This window comes from Pseudophryne corroboree, chromosome 1, assembly GCF_028390025.1.
Source record: "Pseudophryne corroboree isolate aPseCor3 chromosome 1, aPseCor3.hap2, whole genome shotgun sequence".
Lineage (NCBI taxonomy): Eukaryota > Metazoa > Chordata > Amphibia > Anura > Myobatrachidae > Pseudophryne > Pseudophryne corroboree.
In genome coordinates this window covers 798,949,531-798,959,374 of record NC_086444.1, presented here as the reverse complement: position 1 = coordinate 798,959,374, position 9,844 = coordinate 798,949,531, and the positions used below count along the sequence as shown (strand labels likewise).

The window sequence follows — 9,844 nt, the reverse complement described above, 5'->3', positions numbered from 1 at the left end:
TTTTTAAATCAATACAAAATGACGTTGTCTTTTTTTATAAAAAAACAAAACCTTTCCTTGAACTTGTGGCCTATGTCAGTGTCCTGTACATGTTTGGCTGTCTTGATGTTGCCATAGGTCATATGTGTTTTGGTTGTTTTTTGTGTTTAATTTTTGGCTTTCTGGTCCTTATGTTTGTTTGAATTCAAAACCAAGCATTTCTAAATGTAAAACTGTTTATAAGCATAATGGGTGGATGTATACACAATAGCATGATATATGAATATATCTCATTTTATACAGTGTCTGAAAAAAGCAGTACTACTCGTCGGCCAGTAAATCCTAACACATCTGATGATGATGACGCTGCGGAAGCAGGTAAAGTGTCCATTGTAGTATAGGGTATGCTTGTAAAGGAATGGCCATAACAAAATTGCACTTTCATTAAAAGGTCCATCAAAAGAAGTATGGAGCAGCAGAAGTGGCTCTTCTGTAAGACATCACCACAAGAAACCTGTGGCGGAAAAGAAAGCAAGGTCGTCTGTCCCGGCACAAACACAGCAGGCTACCCCGCCACGAAGATTATCGTCCGTATGTTCGGTGCCCCCACTCCAAATTATGGACACACCTCCAAGACGTCATCCACACTCCCCTCATCTTGATTGTGAGTATCAAACTGGAATCAAAGTGAAAAATGTCAGAACATGATCATAATCAGTCATAACCGCATTAAGTCAAAACACTTCCAAAACAAAAATACTTACCGCAGTAAGTAAAAGCTGAAATGGAATCCAAACTAAATGTCCTTGTCCACATCCAGTAAAGATATGTATGTCCACTTGAGTCATACAGTATGACATTGGGTATAAGATGCTGCAACAAAAAAGCATGTTTTTTTTTGTGACAAGTTTTTTTTGTTCTGAAACTCTCATGTGTACTTGAGGTTACATTGCAAAATACATTCATTACTATGTTTGTTGGAACAAAGCTATAAGGTAACACATTATGTATTCCAATGTTTTTTTATGGTGGAGTATGTGTGAGCTCCAATAAAACTAAAGTGTTTGCTTTCACAATTAGGTAACCAGACACATTTGCCACAAACAGGCATATGTATGCATTTAAGCTATGAGTGATGATTTTGCTAGGCAGAATAGTTGTAAGCAACAGTGAATGACATGTGTTCCATGTGTAGAGTTTTTTAATAATTTCACAAACATATGGATAGCTAACGTAGATACGTTTAATATTTCAGCTTCGAGTCCTGGGACCAGCATCCCTCCGCAACAACACCAACACAGTGACATGGAGGAGACAACATCTTAGAAATGCTGCCATTAATGCAAGGAATGAGCCCCCCAGCACCTGTGAGTACACCACCACAGCAAAGCACACCACCACCACAACACAGCCCAACAACACCAGAAACACAAGGCCCTGATCAGGTGTTTTGGACCATTTGGGCTAGACAGCAGGCCACTAATGAAGATTGCCTGCGTAAGCAGACACAAATGATTGCAAGCCTACCATCTCACCTCAGAAGAATCTCAAGAAATCTGAGTCGACAAAATGAGCAAACAACCAGAATAGGCAATACCATGGAAGTCATGCGTACAGACATTACACAGGTCATGGGCAACTTACAGCGCATAATGGAAGAACAGCACAGACTAATGGAAGAAATGCACAGACAACAGCAAAGTTATATGAACATTTTTCAAAACAGTCAAAAGATTAATGAAAGTTTAATCAGAATAGTAGACAATCAAAATGCTGCTACACGTGAACTCAATGCCACCCTCACTAACCTGAATGAAACTCTCAGATGCATGCACCAACAGCAAACAACCAGCAGTTCTGGTACGACTACTCCAAATATCACGCCAGTCTCATCACCACCAAGACGGTCCACCAGAGCACGCCAACATGACAGTGCTAAAGGCAAAGGCCAGGACAAGCAGCCACCCAAAAAAACGTAAAAAAACAAGTTAGACATTTGTGAAAATTAACACAAAATAGTTTGCAAGTGTTTTTGATGGTTTTCAAAATATCACACTTAGCTCCTTGACCCTTTTTTTAACATCATTAATTATAAGTGGGCCAAAATAATAGCAAAATATATTACGCACATTTATTCCTTTTCTTTTTTTTTAGGGTATTGGAGGAGGAAAAAGCTGATGTAGCCACACATACATGTTAGCAGGAAGTAAACTGACCACTTGATTTTTTTCTAATCATTACTCTTTCTAGATTCCAATTATTCTCTTTGCCTGCAGATACAATAATTGCCTGCCAGGCTGAATGTCTTTAGCAGGAAGTAAACTGACCACTTGATTTTTTTTCTAATCATTACTCTTTCTAGATTCCAATTATTCTCTTTGCCTGCAGACAATCCAAATTACAATGTTAGTGATAGATATCTTAGCTATCTTATCTATACAACATTACAAGATGAACTCAATTGAGTGGCGTAAAAAGCTTGTAATATGTTGCCTTTGTTTTGTTTATAAAACATTGTCCAAATGAATGTCAGTATTGTTGGGACATGTTTGTGTGTGTTAAAAATTATTAAGCATGTTTTTACACATGGTGCAGAAACAAACAAATATGTACTTTTACCCTTTAAAAAAAAAAAAGTACAATAATGTATATGTGTGGAAAACTGTGTATTTACTTACACATCATCAAGTTTACAGCATCAAACATGAGTAAAAAAAATATTCAAGATTCCAGTAAGTTTGTGAGTCTTAAATATGATGGTGCATCACACATAGGGACACATGTTTTCCTCAAGGCTAACATATTATATGTTGAGGAGTGTTTTTTGGGAACACAGGTTCTCAAACTCGGCCATCAGGAACCCACACAGTGCATGTTTTGCAGGTCTACTCACAGAATCACAAGTGACATAATTAGCTCCACCTGTGAACCTTTTAACATATGTCTGTGAGTAATTCATACACCTGTGCTTCTACTGTGTTACTTGAAAAACATGCACTGTGTGTGGTCCTGAGGGCCGAGTTTGTGAACCTGTGCATTAGGACATTACACACAATGATAAAGTAAAATACTAAATGGTTGATGTTGGCTTGTAAGAAATTAGCACTGCAAGATTTCGAACACTTATCCTGACTTAATGCATGCCACTCATAATCTGTTGTTTTGATATTAAAAAAACACACAATACACATGCAACATTTTTTAGGCATATAGCGAGGGTATGTTTGTATGTGTCAAGGAGACAGACACATTCAGAGTAATGGATTTTGGCAAAAAAAAAAAAAACATCTATTTATGAAGACACAACAAATGAAATAAGCAAACCAAACTTACCTTAGAAATAACGATTTATGATCTGTTGCCTAACCTGCCTTCCTACATCAGTACTCCAAGTATCACCAGATGTCTCTAATTCCTCTGCTTGCTGGCTGCTTTCTTCCTCCTCCTCCGCCTCCTCCTCAACATGTGGCAGATGTTGTTGCAAACACATGTTATGAAGAAAGCAGCAGCAGAACACAATTTGAGTCACCTTGGAGGGACTATACAACAAAAGTCCACCAGACTTATCCAGACACCGAAACCTAGATTTCAGCACACCAAAACATCTTTCTATCACATTCCGCGTGGACTTATGTGCATTATTGTAATTGTGTTCAGCAGGGGTATCAGGTCGGGACAATGGAGTTAGAAGCCAAGAGTAACAGCCATATCCTCCATCACCTAAAAGACAGATATAGTAACGTGAATCATGTTAAGATACAGCAACACATAAGTAACACACTGTGGGGCAGATGTATTAACCTGTAGAAGGCATAAGGAAGTGAAAAACAAGTGATATGTGCAAGGTAAAAAAGGCAGCAGACAATCTTTTCCTAAATGTTAATTTACATATTGGAGCAGATTGGCAGGTGCCTTTATCACATTGCACAGATCACTAGTTTCTCACTTCCTTATGCCTTCTACAGGTTAATACGTCTGCCCCTGTATTTGGACAAAGTATACGCAGGCCTACACATATCAAATTACATACCCAGCAGCCATCCATCTGGCATTTGTCCGTCCTCAAACTTATCAAAGAGGGATGACTGACTGAGGATGAAGGAGTCATGGCAGCCCCCAGGGTAACCAGCAACAACACTCATTATTTTGAGATTTGCATCACAAACCACCTGCACATTTGTGGAGTGTTGAAAATGGCGGTTAGTATATATGTGCTGCCTGCCCCTAGGTGGTCTCAGCTGAATGTGTGTGCAATCTATGGCTCCAAGCACATTGGGCATGCCAGCCAGCTCATAGAAATCTACCCTGACGGCATGCCACTGAGACTCCTGGGTAGGGAAGCAGATTGAGGCCTCGATGTGGGGCTGCAAAACAGACAAAACCTTTATTTATATTGTAAAATATAAATTTATATTGTACCACAAGGGATCCGCAGCACCCTATTACAGGGTACATAAATGAAAAGTCTAAACGGGACAATAGTGACTTACAGTTGAAGATAATATAGGACAAGTACAGGGTAAATAAACACAGTTGCATCAGCAGATGACACTGACATAAGTATCAGGGTGGCAGAAGCCATGGGATTCGGTGCCGTTGATGATGTTGTTTTTTTCAACATATTTTTATTGAAGCAACATATGTGGTACATACATAAACATTCACAGTAGGTCAAACCTATACCAGAAAGGTAAAAGCGAGAGGGGAATAAATAAGAATACAACTGAGTCCTCAGTCAAGAGACATGTCAATTATAGTAAGAACAATAATATTACACTTGTTAGAGCATGCCCCTGGAGGCCTCAGTATCCATTGAATTAAAATCTGGTCTAATCAGATCCAGATTTATGCAGATTAAGATAACACAAAAAAAAAACCACCCTTGACCGTACGCCAACTTCCCCCCCTAGTCGTCTACCGAGCTCAGAATGACAATCAGTTCTATAGCACAATCGGCGGATCCCCCGCAATCGTTCTAGTTAAAAACCATTCTGTATTAGACAAGGAGTTATGGAGCTGCACCCTAATCGCTGTCGACAAGGTCGTTATATAACTTTACCATACTTCAAAAAATCTCTGTATTTTAGTATCTTTGTCTAGCATAATTCCTATCCATTCCATCCGAAAGAGATAAAATAATTTGGCCTTAAATAATGAAAGTGTAGGTGGATCTCTAGCATCGTTGATGATGTTTAAGTAGGAGAAGGATAAGCACATGAGGGTTGAGGGCCCTGCTCGTGAGAGTTTACATTCTAAAGGGGAGGGGCAGATAGACAGGGGTGGCACAGATGGGGTTAGGATGAGATTATTCTGGGTTTAGTGAAGAAGTGGGTCTTGAGAGCCCATTTGAAGTTTTGTAGAGAGGTGGAGAGTCTGAGGGGGAGAGGTAGGGAATTCCAGAGAAAGGGAGCAGCACGTGAGAAATCATGAAAGTAGGAGGGAGAGGAAGTAATTAGTCGGCAGGAGAGGCAGCGTGCATTAGCAGAGCGAAGAGGATGGGTGGGAGTGTAAAGGGAGATAAGATCAGAGATGTAAATGTGAGAAGAGTGTGTGAGAGCTTTGTAAGTGAGTGCGAGAAGTTTGAATTGGATTCTGAAAGGGAAGGGAAGCCAGTGAAGGTGGTGGTGGACGTAGTGCATTTGGTGAGGAAGATGAGCCGGGCTGCAGCGTTGAAGACTGATTGGAGTAGAGAGAGGTATTTGTTAGGGATTCCAGATAGGAGGAGATTACAGTAGTCCAGTCTGGATATGACGAGTAAGTGGATCATTTTTCTAATTCTGGAAATGTTTTTGAGATGAAAGTGGCAGGTTTGTGACAGTTGTTGAATGTGTGGATTGAAGGAGAGGGAGGAGTCAAGTATTACGCCAAGACAGTGCACTTGGGGGCTAGAGGAGATAGTAGTGCCATCAATAGACAATGAAATTTTGGGAGGTGAGGTTAAGCAGGAGGGAGGGAAGATGATCAGCTCAGTCTTAGACATGTTGAGTTTAAGAAAGCTCTGGGACATCCAAGGAGAGATAGCAGAGAGACAGTTGGATACAGGAGTGAGGAGAGCAGGGGAGAGGAAAGGTAGATTTGAGTATAATCAGCATAGAGATGATATTGGAAGTTAAAAGAGCTGAGTTCACCTAAAGAGGACGTATAGAAAGAGAAAAGGTGAGCACTGAGATCAGAACCTTGGGGGACACCTACAGTTAGTGGAAGTGGGTGGGAGGTGGTGTCATGAGAGGAGACAGAGAAGGAACGACCAGAGAGGTAGGAGGACAGCCAGGAGAGGGCAGTATCATGCAAACCAAGGGAGTAAAGGATTTGCAGAAGGAGAGAGTGGTCCACAGTGTCAAAAGCAACAGAGAGGTCAAGGAGAATAAGGAGACAGTAGTGGCCTTTAGATTTTGCTGCATGGTGGTCATTGCAGATTTTTGGGCAGTTTCAGTGGAGTGGAGAGAATGGAAACCAGATTGGAATGGGTCAAGCAGTGAGTTGGAGGAAAGAAAGGCAGTAAGGCAGTTGTAGACAATACGCTCAAAGAATTTAGAGACAAAAGGGAGGAGAGAAATGGGTCGGTAGTTGTAAGGATGTTTGGATCAAGGGTAGGTTTTTTAGAATAAGGGAGACAAGAGCATGGATGTGAAATAAGTGGAAAAGTCAAGAGCAAACAGAGAGAAGGGAAGAGAAGGTGGGGGTGGGCAGAGGAGGGAGTTGACAATGGCAAAGAGGCGCCGGGGGTTGGAAGACTGGGAGTAAATGAGAATTTTGAAGTATGACTGTTTAGCGAGGGAAAGTGCAGCACTGAAGGACAAGAGCATAAGTTTGAAATGGAGGAAGTCTGCCTTAGAGCGTGATTTCTTCCACTGTTGCTTGGCAGTACGTGAGCATTTTTGAAGATATCTAGTGCATTTGGTGTGCCAGGGTTGAGGTGTAAACTTACGAGGGTGAATTGTGGTAGGTGGAGTGACACAGTCAAGAGCAGAAGTAAGGGATGCATTGTATAGGGAAGTGGCTTGTTCAGGGCATGAGGGAGAGCGAATAGGAGAAAGAAGGGAGTCGAACAGGGAGGACATGGATGAAGTGTCAGTAGCCTCAATGTTACGCTTAGTGATGGTTGTTTTAGGAGGGAGAGATGGGGACGCAGAGATAGATAAGTTAGAAGAGAGCAGGTGGTGGTCAGAGAGGGGAAAAGGGGAGTTGGAGAAAACAGAATTATCACAACGGTGAGTGAAAACCAGATCCAGTGAGCTCACATTCACATGGCAGGGTGAGGAGGTCCACTTGTAGAGACTAAGTGAAGAGGTGAGGTTAAGTAGGTTAGAGGCAGGTGATTTTGTGGGGTTATTGATAGGAATGTTGAAATCACCTAGGATAATGGAGGGAATGTCAGAGGATATGACAGTGGTGGGGCTTATATCAGATGGAGATGAGACTATGTATCGTGAGGAGGTGGATAGGCTGGTTAGTTGGGGAGAGGTAAATAGTCTGTTGTTAAATCAAAAAAAGACCAAAGAGATGGGGCGTGGCCTGACGGGTAATGGAGTAGGACGTGTTCTCCTGGCTCCCCAGCCGACAATATCCTCATTATATCCTGACACCCCCTAAGTGACTGTATAAGTGGCCCTGTGCGGCTATCTGATTATCTGCTGCCCGATTTGGACCCCATTTCAAGTGGATCTTGTGTCCGGTGTCTCTGCTGGGAACGTTAGAACGGGTGAACTGATCCTGACCTGCATGAGGCCGGCGCCATCTTGGATGGTGCTGCAGGGGAGCTGTGCCACTCGTCTCCCACCCGGCGTTCCTGACGTGCCCTGCGACCGGCGAGTGGATACCGCGGGGGCCCCGCCACCTGAGCCATACATCGCTCTGCTCCATTTCCCCGCCGGACGACCAGGGCGCTTGTCGCGGCCGTGCAGACTACGTGAAGCCGCCGGGCGCCATCTTGCGGTTGGCGGGCCGCATACACGGAGCTCCGCCACCCGCCCCTGACAGCCGTGTGCTAAATCTGGAGCCGCCTGTGCGCCGAGTGCAGAACACCCTTGCTGCCTGCTACAGGAGCCCTTGTCCCTGGAGGGCTATAACATCAACTGGGCTGACTGTGGGGTTTTCCGGGCGCCATCTTGTGGTTGGCAGCAGGCTCAGCTCTGTTCCTGTCCAAACCCCTCCTGCTGGAAGTGTCTGTTATGTGCAGCTTGGGCAGCTGGACCTGACTGGAGGCTGGTGAAGGATACTAAGAAGACCTGCATTGCTCAGCCTCGGGAAGGTACTGTCTGTACAGGTGGGAAGTTGCCAGACTCCCTGATTCAGACCACAGCTTCCAAGTTCATAGTGCCGACACGCAGCAACACTGCCTGGAACACTGGTCCTTTTATATATATATATATATTTGTCCTGCGTCTCCTGGCCCTCACACAGCGGGTTGGTGCCTGCGCCCCCTCTCTCTGCCTGCATTGCTTTGATATATAACTGGTCGAATACGGCGGCATTGTGTTATCCAAAATGGTGAAAGGCCGCCAACAAAACGCGGCGGCGGGCGCAATGGAAAAGTTTGTTCGCAACCCCGGTCCCCAACAACAGAGGAGGGAAACTACACAAGCTGAGTCTTCGCCCCCTTCTCCTGCATACAGCTCTGCCTCATCAGAACCGCCTGATGCTGCGTTACAAAGAGTGTTGGATGCCGTGACAGCTAGTGAGGCCCGTTTGGCTGATAAAATTGGGCAGGTGCAGTCTGATCTCTCCATTATACATCAGGACCTACAACGGGTGAGAGAGAGGGTGGGTGAGGCCGAAACCCGTATCTCCAATGTCGAGGATACTGTCACCCCGCTGGGACGGCGCACTGATATTTTGGAGTCTCAAATGACTGATGTGCGCAAAAAACTAACGGATATGGAGGGACGCCTACGTCGCAACAATGTCAGTTTCATAGGCTTGCCCGAGAAGGAGGAAGGCTCATCTCCTGAGGAATTTCTAGAGGAGTGGCTTCGGAAGGCATTTGGACCCGAGGAATTCTCGCCTCATTTCACCATAGAACGAGCTCATAGAGTCCCGATGCGCCCCGTACCTTCATCGCCAAGTTCCTTCACTTCCGCGACCGGGACACTGTTCTGAAACTTGCTCGCACGAAAGGCCCTCTAAAATGGAACGGGTCGCCAATATCGGTCTTCCCAGACTTTGCGGTGGAGGTGCAGAAAGATAGAGCTCAATTTCTGCCTGTTAAGAGGAGACTCCTGGAACTTGATTTGCCATACGCCATGCTCTTTCCATCACGATTACGAGTGGTAGCTGATGGTGAAACCAAATTTTGATAGACGCTTCCCGGCTCTTGCTGATCCGTGATTACTTCCTGTGACTATGGTTGCAAGAGATTTTATATACAGGATAAGATTATTTGCATATTTACTGGGGGGATGCAGGATGTGGAAAATGTTTAAATGTCTAAGTGCTGCTCCCTGAGGATGTGAGGGTGGTGGGGGGGGGGGGGGGTAATTACTTACCTGGTCTTCTGTCTTGTTATCCTCCTCATACAAGCCAATTATTATACTTATATTGCTGGGATGTGTGGGTTGGGAGAGATGGGGGAGAGGAGGGATATATCTGTGGTACGAATACACCCGATTGTATATTGCTCTTGAATCCCGGGGAGTGACTTTGTATGCTTCGCCCCTTTTTCTATCTTATGGGGGTGATTTAGTCTAAAGGCTGGGGATGCTTTGTTTTGTTTGTGTTTCGTTTTCTCTTTCTTAGGGCCATTATATTTTTTGGCTCCACCCAGAGTGTAACAAGTTGTGTGCTCTGGACTTGAGCCGGTGTTAGGTTAGGGGATCCAAGTATGCTGCAGGTTGGGAGTAGTGTACAGGGTGGGGGGAGGGGGGAA

General features: G+C 44.2%; 1 long non-coding RNA gene across 1 annotated transcript; it reads right to left on the bottom strand.

Annotated features, from left to right (window-relative positions):
* Positions 1-568: 568 nt before the first annotated feature.
* On the bottom strand, positions 569-3,775 carry LOC134947577 (uncharacterized). The gene is made up of 3 exons (XR_010182646.1): positions 3,313-3,775; positions 744-852; positions 569-655 (listed from the first exon to the last, which is right to left on the bottom strand). It is a non-coding gene; the product is annotated as an uncharacterized LOC134947577 (long non-coding RNA).
* Between the last annotated feature and the right edge of the window lie 6,069 nt (positions 3,776-9,844).